Source organism: Brachyhypopomus gauderio, chromosome 4 (genome assembly GCF_052324685.1).
Source record: "Brachyhypopomus gauderio isolate BG-103 chromosome 4, BGAUD_0.2, whole genome shotgun sequence".
NCBI lineage: Eukaryota > Metazoa > Chordata > Actinopteri > Gymnotiformes > Hypopomidae > Brachyhypopomus > Brachyhypopomus gauderio.
In genome coordinates, this window is record NC_135214.1 from 8,621,968 (window position 1) to 8,634,227 (window position 12,260).

Here is a 12,260-nt window from a genome sequence, read left to right on the forward strand (position 1 = left end):
TGGGAGGATACACGCAGAAATCAATTACTCGTTCTACTGATTGTGTATGTATGCTTAAAGTGCCTTTTTAAGTTTATTTCATCTTTAACTTAATGCAGAACTCACTGATGGGGAACATGCAGGGATCATCATGTAGGTAATTTAAACACTTTAGATGTGTTAGAAAAATGATTTTCATGGCTCAGATCAGACTTCTCCTTTCCTCAGTGTAGTAATGATCAGCACTTTCATATGGATCATCTGTCAAGCAGTGGGTGGAGTCACACATGTACAGGTTCAGCTCATTAGCACTGGCCAAGGGAAAAGATGCATTAACCAAAAATTTTTTCTTCAGTTTAACATGTATATTAAGTGTATCATGTATCTGCTAGATGTTTGATTTTTTTTTTTACTTGTTTTACATCGTTTTGTATAGCATTAAGCATAGAGCCACTCTGAGTGGAAGAGGCATTTTTGCTCAGATATACATGCACAAGAAGTCTAGCTAGCTGGATTTCAGTTTGGCAAAATGGACAAGCAAGCAGTAAGTAATACCAGTGACATTTGGAGATACCCATTCATCTACTGTGTTATGGCAAACATGGGATTTAGAGATGAGAGTTTAGCAAAACCCATATCATTTCATGTGTGTTCTTTCTTGAAATACTGTAAGTTGCATGAATGTGATTGTAGCTATATAATAATCATTTACACTGTGCAATCAGCTGTGGCTGACACCTATCACAAATCAGCAAAGAATTCTTCAGTCATGACATAAAATGAATGGTCTATAAAATTTATCTGGCAGTGTAAAAAATTTTGCTTCAAAATCTTACAGTGTGATCACTGCTATGGTGTGTGTGTATCAGCAATTGTGAGCAGCCTGGAGTTATGTAGAACTACAACTAAATGGCAGCACAGCAAAGGACAACAAAGTAGACTTATGTTGGGCTCAAAAGAAAAAGAGTTTTTATGGAATTGTCAGAGAGGGGAAAACACATTTTTTACTGTTTCTCTTTGGCAGAATGAAGGACACGTTAAGGATAAAAACAGAATTTTTTTTTCCAAGCACCATGAGTTTATTGTTAGAAATGCATCTCCCAAACAAAAAATCTCCCACTTTTAATGAACTTCCAAAGTCAACTTGAGAGCCAGAATTCAGCAGACTTTGCTTGTGGAACACAGATGTGAGGACATTAATGAAAGATGAATCTTGATCCACTGAATTATAATATACAACTAGTCTGCTAATGAAGTATTACTCTTGAAGCCCCATGGCCTCCATATTGGCATAAAAGATGCCCAACACATAATGTCAGTGATAGTTACCTTATTTAAAGTCTAATTACTTTCATTGATGTCACTCGTCCAATACCCCCTTATTTAAAAAAATGTCTTAACCATCTAAAAACTACAAGGTCACGTAATTAGTTTAGTGGTGGAATTTATTATATTAATATATTTTGTATTTAGTTGAAAATATGAGAAAATAGACAAGATAGAAAAGCTGAAAAGATGCTTTCATGGCTGTCCCTGAATTACCATCAGTGATTCGCCACTACCAATTCACTTATCTTTGGTGGAAATGTGCATTCATGAGGGTCTCAAGGCATCTTTGCAGTAGCCAACATTACAGCTAGATAACCACCTAACTAGCTACTTTAGAAGAGTCTGACTCACAAACCTTAAGGATTTTTCCACATCCTGTCCTCTCTGACCGGCCCCTGTGAAATCATTGATAAATGAGAAGTCAAAAGTAAATGTGTAACTTTGACAGCTATTACAATGTGATAGGTGCACGAAATACAACTACACTACATGTATTTTTATATATAACTGTCTTATGTCAGCTAACATTAAAAAAGAATGACTGATGTTGTATGCAGAGTTTATAACAAGGCATTTACCTCTAAATATGTATATACTGTCAAAGGTAAAGCTATGTGCTTAGTTTGTGGAGAACATAGCTGTGTATATAGGTTACAATTGGTATTGCCATTACAAGAATAAATGCAGAGAAATTCAAGAACTAGACTAATGCAGAGTGGGCAGGATTTTTTACAGAGCTCCACTCATCCAGAGATGCAGCAGTCAGGACCGACTTTGTAATATCCCACAAAACTGCACAAAACAGTAAGCTATTCTCTGATAGAGAGTTTGTGAAAGAATGTTTGGTGGACTTCGCAGTGCTAATTTGTCCTGAGAAAAATAGAAGCGCTTGCAAATGTGTCCCTCTCCAGGCGAACCATAACGAGACGGGTCGAGGGGCATTTGGAGCTTCAGCTGCAACACAAAGGGGATACTTGTAACATTTTTCCCTTGACTCTGGACGAGAGCTGTTGTCCACAATACAGCCCAGTTACTGATCTTTATATGTGGGGTAACGGAAAACTTAGAGCTGGTGGAGGAGCTCGCAGCTATGTGGTCAATGTGATCAGAGTTTTTGAAAAAACATTGCAAACTTTCTAAAATCTTTGTAAACTGAACACACATTTAAGTTCATTAAATAATGATATAATTCTGTCCTGCACACTTTCATTGTATCATTGCAATATTTCATTTACTGATTTTTTTTTAAAGAAAATTATATATATATACTATATTATATACACTGTATAGATACACACTCATCAGCCACTTTATTAGTTACACCTTGCTAGTAATGGATTGGACCCCCTTTTGCCTTCAGAACTCCCTTAATCCTTCGTGGTATAGATTTAACAAGGTACTGGAAACATTTCTCAGAGAGTCTGGTCCATATTGACATGATAGCATCACACAGATGCTGCAGATTTGTTGGCTGCACATCCATGATGTGAATTTCCCGTTCCACCACATCCCAAAGGTGCTCTATTGGATTGAGATCTGGTGATTGTGGAGGCCATTCGAGTACAGTGAACTCATTGTCGTGTTAAAGAATCCAGTCTGAGATGATTTGCAATTTCTGACATGGTGCTGCTGGAAGTAGCCATCAGAAGATGGGTACACAGTGGTCATAAAGGAATGGACATGGTCAGCAACAATACTCAGGTAGGCTGTGGCATTGACACAATGCTCAGTTGGGCCCAAAGGAACTAATGGAGGAACTACACCATGACTCCACCACCACCAGCCTGAACCGTTCATACAAGGCTGGATGGATCCATGCTTTCATTTTGTTGATGCCAAATTCTGACCCTACCATCCAAATGTGCAGAAAATCTAGACTCATCAGACCACGAAACATTTTTCCAATCTTCTTTTGTCCAATTTTGGTGAGCCTGTGCGTATTGTAGCCTCAGATTCCTGTTATTAGCTGACAGGATTAGCACCTGGTGTGGTCTTTTGCTGCTATAGCCCATCTGGCTCAGGGTTCAACGTGCTGTGAGTTCAGAGATGCTCTTCTGCATGCCTTGGTTGTAACGACTAGTTATTTGAGTTACTGGTGCTGTTCAATCAGCTCAAACCAGTCTGGCCATTCTCTTCTGACCTCTGTCATCAACAAGGAATTTGCACCCACAGAACTCCCGCTCATCCCGCCAGAGATAGTACTCTGCGTTTACGTATTTGCAAGTAGCTTATAATCAAAGTACTTTTTTACTTTTACTCATGTAAATTTTTGGATGCATACATTTACTTTTACTTGAGTAAAATTTGGTTCAAGTAACAGTACTTTTACTTACTTAGTAAAATTGTTGAATACTCTGCCCACCTCTGAAATTAGGCACTGGGTAACCATGGTTGTGCCAGTGGTGTTAGGTGCAGATGGGCTGTGATCCCTAAGATGGAGGAGTGGCTCCAACTTATACCAGCAATGACATCAATCTTTTTTTTGAAGAGTGCAAGTCTCAGACCAGTGAAAACACTGAGCTATACACTCAACGTCACAGGATACTGGTAGAAGAATAGCAAGTACAATGTGAGGAAAATATGACCGTCCACTGGAAAGGTGAGACAGGATTGGGTTTTTTTACTGAATGGCCTGATAAAGCCTTTCCAGCCTTTTCCGACTTTACCACTTTTTCATTTAGTTTCCACTGTTAAAATCATACAGTCCCATCATTTGATTCTGAAATGGCTTAGGTTAGAATTCTAGTAAATCTCCACTTCTCAGGACAACACAATCTGCTGTGAGCATGCCAACAGGCACATTCATATTCACATGTAAATTCACTGTCACATTACAGACCCCTTCCTTCGGGTGTGTATACATAGTCTGCGTCTATATATGTACTTCCTGTGGGTGTGGTTGTGTGTGGTAGTGTTCACCCGTCTCATTAGCCTAATGTGTTACACACGGTGCTCATTATGTGTTGTGTATATATTGTGTGTGCTAGTCTTGTCCCATGCTCATCTTTGTGAGTCTGCTACGTGTTGACCAAAGTGTTACATGTTTGCTAAGCGCTAATCGTATTGGTCATTAAAAGTTACATGTTGAAGACTACGCTTCTCTGCATCCTGCTTCATCCTCGCAACATTACATTCACATGCATGGGGATGCAAGGGACTTCATAATTACCAGTGCATGTGCATTGCTATAGCTGGGGCTATAACTAGCATTTGAAAAGCCCAAAGTGGATTTATATTTTGATACTTTATGCAGCAGATTAACTTGGAAAAATCGGTTTTCAAAAACTATTTTTCTCATGAGGTTTTTTTTCTGAGCAGTAAGATACAGAAATATGTGGAAATGTTTAAGCATCTTAGATGTCATACTGTTGACACTTCAAAAATTATCTGTAATGGATAAGAAGTCTGGCTTCCCTATTTGTCTTGTTTTAAAGGTTGATATGTGATCAACAAACAATCGTCACTCACAATCAACCATGTCAAAAAATACATAGATGAATTTAATTATTTACAATTAAACATTTCTGTTTGAATGAGAATTCACATTAGCTCTGCTGTACTAATCTGTTGATATGATTGTGGCTATGTGATGGGGCAATGTTCTTTTAGAATCAGTAAATTATTTAAAGTGATGTCGATATGTAGACTTAATATATAACCCTCTATAATGGTAGAAATGGAGTGTTTCTCCATCAAGCTCTCTATCACTTTTTACACACATACACACACACACACACACACTACCTATTCAATAAGGTTTCTAAAAAGAAAAAATATTTTCCAATTGAAACAAAAAAAAAGTATTACAGCCAGGTGATTCAGTCAAGGCTAGATGGTTCGTGACTGCCTTTCATTCACTACATTTTCATCTTTTCCCTATTATTTATTTATTTATTCTTTACATTCTTTCTCTGAAACACTGAACCCTGGTTAGTTTTTCAGATACAGAATGACAAGGACATTTAAGATCATAAGTGCATATTACTGACAGGCTTTTTTTTTTTGGGGGGGGGGGGGGGGTGGTGTATGTACCATTCATTCAAAATAATACTTGAACCAAGGTAAAATATACCTATTTTACAGTTTTCTTAGTACTGGAGTCTTATCAATCATACATTATTGGTAAAAGTAGATCTGACCAGTATATTTTTGCATGTATATTTTTGGCTAGTTAAAATGATTAAACTGTGTATACCCACAATAGTATCATAGTATCATGGAGGCATTTCATAAGGTTATTGTGTGTGTGTGTGTGTGTGTGTGGGGGGGGGGGGGGGGGGGGGGTGTAACACAATACCTGAAATAGTCTTTGGATGAATATTCACCTTTGCAATAGTAAATAAGAAAAATAACAGATCCAGATCAATACTTTTACAGCTGAAACTGACATGACAGTTTATCTATGGACCTTCACTCCACCACTATTTCCATTTCTAAACTATCAGAGTAAAAATTAGCTTGGCTACAAAGGTCAGTCCAATCACCTCTAATGACAGTATGCCAGTCAAACACACTTTACTATTCCTCCCACAACTGAAACCCATCAGCACAATTCATAAAAGGTTTTGGAGGTTAAAGGATCAACCAGTGCTCCTTCAAAGTGATACAGACAACTTTAGTTAAAGTAACCAACACCCATTGAGAGGAAAGATTGAGCTCTGAAACAGCTTTTTGTGAGTGACTGTGTTCCCAATTGCTTCTTATCACAATGAGGTTTACTTTATTCTAAGAAGCAGATTGGTTTAATTTTCTTTACTAACAGGTTTTTGAGTTTCAGTGTTCCTAATCAGTAATGAACATGTGAGATCTAATGTATGAGTCATTAAAGCAGCTGTAGTTGCATTCTTAGATTTAGTTACAATGAACACTAATTAATGCAAAATTTATACTAGAGAAAAAAAAAAACATCCGATGTGGTCTTACCAGGAATTCTGCCAAAGTAATTTAAAATCTGGACTTATTCCCCTTAAAGGTAAAACATGATAACAATTAACATTTAAATGCTGTCAAACATGAATGCATGTTGACCTCCACTGGAATAGGTTACAAGTCTGTAGCATGTACAATTCATGTGGGTTTCTGGTGAAGTTTAAAACCTGCCAAAGTCATTTAGTCTGAGAAATTGCTCTCTGTCTTTCTCTGGAATATGCTTGACCTTTCTGCATATGGAACAGAACCTCATCCCAGGGTGCCCACATGTGTCTCTCTCAAAACAAACTTGTACAAAGGAATGACCTCTACACAGCACTTTGGTATCTAAAACATCAGTAGCAGTACGTAAAATCTGGCACCAGTCATTTTTCTATCTCTGCAGATTCAGGTCTCTGGGGAGGTGTATTTTGCTTTATTTGTATGTTCAATACATGTTCAGAACAGGGATACAAATGATATCATGGTCCATGTTCAGTGCGGTTTGTCAATTATGCAATTAAAAATTTGAATGATGGAATAGCTCACAGGATCTGGTTGATCCCTTTCCATCTCTGGAAGAGGTATTTAAACTGTTGATCCCTTTCCATTGTCGGATTCCTTGAAGAAATTTCCTATTAAATTGATGAGAGTGGAGTGTTTTGCCACAGGCTTTACCTCTGAGCTCTTCTTTGATGTCTTTGAGCTTCTCCCTCTGTATTCCATGTATACTCTAGCTATATATTAAATAAAAAATGACAAAGCAGAAACAAAGCCTTCCTTTAGTACACTGATTTTGCCTCTAACTCTGATATGTTTTGAAAAGAAAAAAAAAGTTATATATTATGTTAGCTATTTGCTTGAATCCTGAGTGGAACTCATCAGTGTCAGTGTCATGAATGTTTGATGACAGGAGAATTTGTAACGCGGCGGGTATGGTGACGTAACCACCGCGTGAATATACTTGAGAGGCGGACCCAAGTGCCGGCTCGGTCTGGCACAATAATATGCGAGAGTAGTAAATGTGGAGTTAATGCATACACACACAGTGTGGCAAAAACACCAACACAAAACAACGCGGAAAAACAACGCGCAAAATGAAACTAAACCGTAGATACTCGGTAGAAAAAGGAAACAAAAACAACGCGGAAGACTGACGCATGAAAAGCAAAACTCACTCGTAGCGAGAGGGTGGAAAAAATAATAAAGGCAACTAAAAGGACGCGGAAAAAACTCGTCGCGTAAAACCGAAATAAGAACACCAGGAGAAGAATCTGGCTACTGGCAAAAATGCCGCAACAAAACGAAACCTTCCCAAAATAAATGAATAACGGATAGGAAGAGAAACAGATGGAGGAAAACTTGAGATTGGCTAGAAAGCAGCGCAGGAGACAGAGACTCGAATAAGTGAAAGAACAAGAGAGAGGGAGAGAGAAAGAATAAGGTGGCGAGACACCTTTAACTTGAGAATGAGACAAGAGAAAGGGCTGAGAACGTACCGGCATAACCAAAACGAATCAGCAATGATCCGTCTCCAAAAGCTTCCTTAAAAAGCCATGGCAACAGGTGAGACGGATCATTGCTGATTGTGTGGATGTAGTCTAGGGCTGACTCGGGTGCCCCTAGTGGAGGTAGATGGTGTGGAATCCGAGCCAGCCCTGACAGAGCCCCCCCCTCTAGGCCCGAGACCCCGCGGGCCCAGAGCGACTGCCCTGTCACGACGGAAGTCGCGTATAAGAGAACGGTCGACAATGCGAGAGGCGGGGACCCAGGAACGTTCCTCGGGACCGTAACCCGCCCAGTCAACGAGGTATTGGTCCCGACCACGAACACGGCGGTGGTCCAATAACCGGGTAACCGTGTACACCGGACCACCGTCAACCATGCGGGGAGGCGGCGGGGCCGGAGCAAGGGGCATTTGACACAAAACCGGGCGGAGACGCGAGACGTGGAACACCGGATGGACACGCATGGAAGGAGGAAGCAGCAGCCGGTAGGAAACGGGGTTGATCCGCCTATCCACCTTGAAGGGACCCAAGTACCGAGGGGCCAACTTCTTGGTCCCGCCACGGACCGGCAGATCCTTGGCGGAAAGCCAGACTCGTTGCCCGGGGCGGAAAGACAAGGCCGGAAGACGGTGCTTGTCAGCACTGCAACGGTAACCGGCCGAGGCAGACAAAAGGGCCTTACGGGCCTTACGCCATGCCAACCGGCACCGCCGCACCAAGGCACGAGCTCCTGGAACTGCCACCTCCTCTTCCTGGTCTGCAAACATAGGAGGGGCATAGCCATAAAGGCACTCAAAGGGTGACATCCCTAGAGCGGAGTGCCACAAGGTATTGTGGGCGTACTCAGCCCAGAGGAGTTGGTCAGCCCAGGAGGAGGGATTGGTGGAGGCCAGACACCGAAGCGTCTGCTCCAAGTCCTGGTTAGTTCGCTCGGTTTGACCGTTGGTCTGGGGATGAAAGCCTGAGGATAGACTGGCCTTGGCTCCCAGGAGACCAAGGAAGGCCCCCCAAAAGCGGCTGGTAAATTGCGGTCCCCTGTCAGACACCACGTCGGAGGGGAAGCCGTGGTACCGGACAATGTGACGGAGAAACAGGGAGGCAGTATCACGGGCCGAGGGGAGCTTAGGCAAGGCCAAAAACCTGGCGGTCTTAGAGAACCGGTCAACAATAACCAATATAGTGGTGTTGCCACGAGAGGGAGGTAAGCCCGTCACAAAGTCCAGGGCAACGTGCGTCCATGGTCTGGACGGGATAGGAAGTGGACGCAACAACCCAGCGGGTTTAGAATGGGAGGCTTTGTTTTTTGCACATGTCTCACAAGCAGCAACAAACCTGCCCACCTCCTGGTCCATCCCAGGCCACCAAAATCTCCTTTTCAGGAGCTCAAGAGTACGACGGACTCCGGGATGGGCTGCGAAAGGTGAGTCATGCCCCCAACTCATAACTTTTTTCCTTAAATTAGGATGAACATATAAGCGACCAGGGGGAGTCCCGCTAGGCCCAGGATTGCCCGTAAGAGCTTGCTTAACCTCGGTTTCGATACCCCATTGTATGGGTGCTACAATCTTGGAAGCCGGTATTACCGTACCGGGTTCTGAGATGTCGGCAGGTGGTTCCCACTGACGGGAGAGGGCATCTGGCTTTACATTCTTGGTGCCAGGTCTGTACGAAAGTGTAAAATCAAACCGCCCAAAGAATAAGGACCATCTAGCCTGCCTGGGGTTAAGTCGTTTAGCCTGCTGGAGGTAGGCTAAGTTCTTGTGGTCCGTCCACACGAGGAACGGATGTTTAGCCCCCTCCAGCCAGTGCCTCCATTCCTCTAGTGCCAGCTTGACAGCCAGCAGCTCTTTGTCCCCCACGTCGTAATTACGCTCGGCGGGTGTCATGCGGTGAGAGAAGTAGGCACAAGGATGGAGTTTCTGAGGAGTGCCTGTTCTCTGAGAGAGCACGGCGCCCACTCCGTAATCGGAGGCATCGACCTCGACGATGAATGGGAGGTCAGGGTCAGGCATGCACAAAACGGGTTCAGATGTGAATTGTTTTTTGAGTTTGTCAAAGGCTTGCTGGGCCTCAGGAGACCAGACAAAAGGACCGGGAATTTTCCTAGTGAGAGCAATAAGGGGGGCTGCCAGGGTGCTGAACCCCTTAATGAAGCGCCGGTAAAAATTAGCAAACCCCAGGAAGCGTTGAACTAAACGAAGTGAGGTAGGAGTCGGCCATTGAGCCACGGCCCGGATCTTAGAGGGATCCATGGCCAAGGTATTCTGAGCTATACGATACCCCAAAAATCCTACTTCCTGGACGTGGAAGAGGGACTTCTCCAGCTTTATGTAGAGGTGGTTTTCCAATAGGAGCTGGAGTACCCGTCTTACATGTGTAACGTGTTCTGCTACGGTACGGCTATAAATGAGGATGTCGTCCAAGTAAACAAAAGCATACCTGTCTAACGTTTCTCTCAAAACCTCATTAATAAAACGTTGGAACACTGCCGGGGCATTCATGAGGCCGAATGGCATAACCAGGTACTCATAGTGACCCGAAGGTGTGATGAAGGCGGTCTTCCACTCATCACCCTCACGGACTCTAACCAGGTTGTAGGCACTCCGGAGGTCAAGCTTGGTGAAGATAGTGGCCTGTTGGAGTGCCTCAAAAGCAGAGGCCATGAGGGGTAGAGGATGACGATCCTTAACAGTTACTTTATTGAGCCCTCGGTAATCAATACAGGGCCTTAACCCTCCATCTTTCTTGCCCACAAAAAAGAAGCCGGCTCCGGCAGGAGACGTGGAGGGTCTGATGAACCCTGCGGCCAGGGCCTCACGGATATACTCCTCCATGGCCTTACGTTCTGGGGCGGCTAAAGAAAAGAGACGGCCCCTGGGAGGGCTGGAACCGGGAAGCAGGTCGATGGCTATGTCGTATGATCTGTGAGGAGGAAGGAAGCTAGCCTTTTCTTTATTAAACACCTCTCCGAGGTCGTGGTACTCAGAGGGAACCTTGGTCAGATCCACCGGGTCAAGGGAGCGTTTGGTAGGGGACTCAAAGCGTCTCTGGAGACAGGTCTCCCTGCACACAGGGCCCCAACCCCGCACAGTACGGGAAAGCCAGTCTACCTCAGGATTGTGGCGTTGTAGCCAAGGGAACCCCAGTATGAGTCGCATGTGAGGGGCACAGATGACATAAAGCGTGATCTGTTCTTTGTGACCCCCTATGTCCATGTTGATGGGTATGGTTTGCCTAGCTACTTCTCCTGAGGCTATAATGCGTCCGTCCACTGCAGCCACAGTGAGGGGTTTTTCCAGATTGACCAGGGGTATGTCTAGCTCCTTCACTAGTGAGGCATCGATAAAATTGGCGGTGGCACCAGAATCAATAAAAGCCAACAGGCGTTTTTCATCAGAACCGCGCCAGGTTAATGACACGTGGACGTAGAGTCCATTATTGGGAGGACTTGAAACTGGGCCCGCCAGAGCCTCCTTACTTACTGGCGGGCTGGTCCTTTTTCCCTGTAATTCAGGGCATCGGGTACGCTGATGCCCTTCACCCCCACAGTAGAGGCATCTGCCTCCTCGGAGACGAGACTGTCTCTCCTGACGTGACAGGCGGGTGTGACCTAGGTGCATGGGTTGTGGGTCATCGGTGGCTTCTCGTGGTTCGGCAGTGAGTTTACTCCCTATGGTAGGTGTACTGTTGCATCGATGCAGCCCTCTGGCCTGCTTTCGCTCACGACGGCGGTTATCAAGACGCACTGTGAACGCAATTAGAGCATCTAGGTCGGATGGTGGATCACGGAGCGCTAACTCATCCTTGAGCCCTTCTGAAAGGCCTTCTTGGTATATGGCCATGAGCGCATCAGACCCCCACCCACTCTCTGAAGCGAGCGTTCTGAAGTCTAGTGAGTACTCTGCTACGGACATTCTACCCTGGCGAAGGCGCAACAGGCGCGGACCCACCACCCCACCTGACGACGGGTGGTAAAACGCATGCTTCATGGCAGCAGAAAACAGTGAATATGTGGAGCACACGTCAGCCCGTGATTCCCACAGAGGAGTAGCCCATGCTAAAGCTTTGTCATGCAACAAGGCCACTACGTAGGCTACTTTAGATCATTCGGTTGGGAAACGTGATGGTTGCTGTTCAAACACCAGTGCGCACTGTAACAAGAAACCCCTACACCCTTCAGGGTCTCCTGAATAACGAGCAGGAGGAGGGAGAGCAGGTTCAAGACGAGCCACGGCAGCGGGTGTTCCAACAGAGACATGGGTATCACTGATCATAGCCTGTATGGCGGTTGTGAGGTTGCAGAGCTGCTCTGTTATCTGTTGGAGCGCCTGGTCGTGACCACTAAGTAGCTGCCCCTGAGCAGTGAGAGCAGCCCTGAGCTCAGCTGCCTCGCGAGTCGCGGCTGGGTCCATGTTTAAGGCTGATTCGTTCTGTAACGCGGCGGGTATGGTGACGTAACCACCGCGTGAATATACTTGAGAGGCGGACCCAAGTGCCGGCTCGGTCTGGCACAATAATATGCGAGAGTAGTAAATG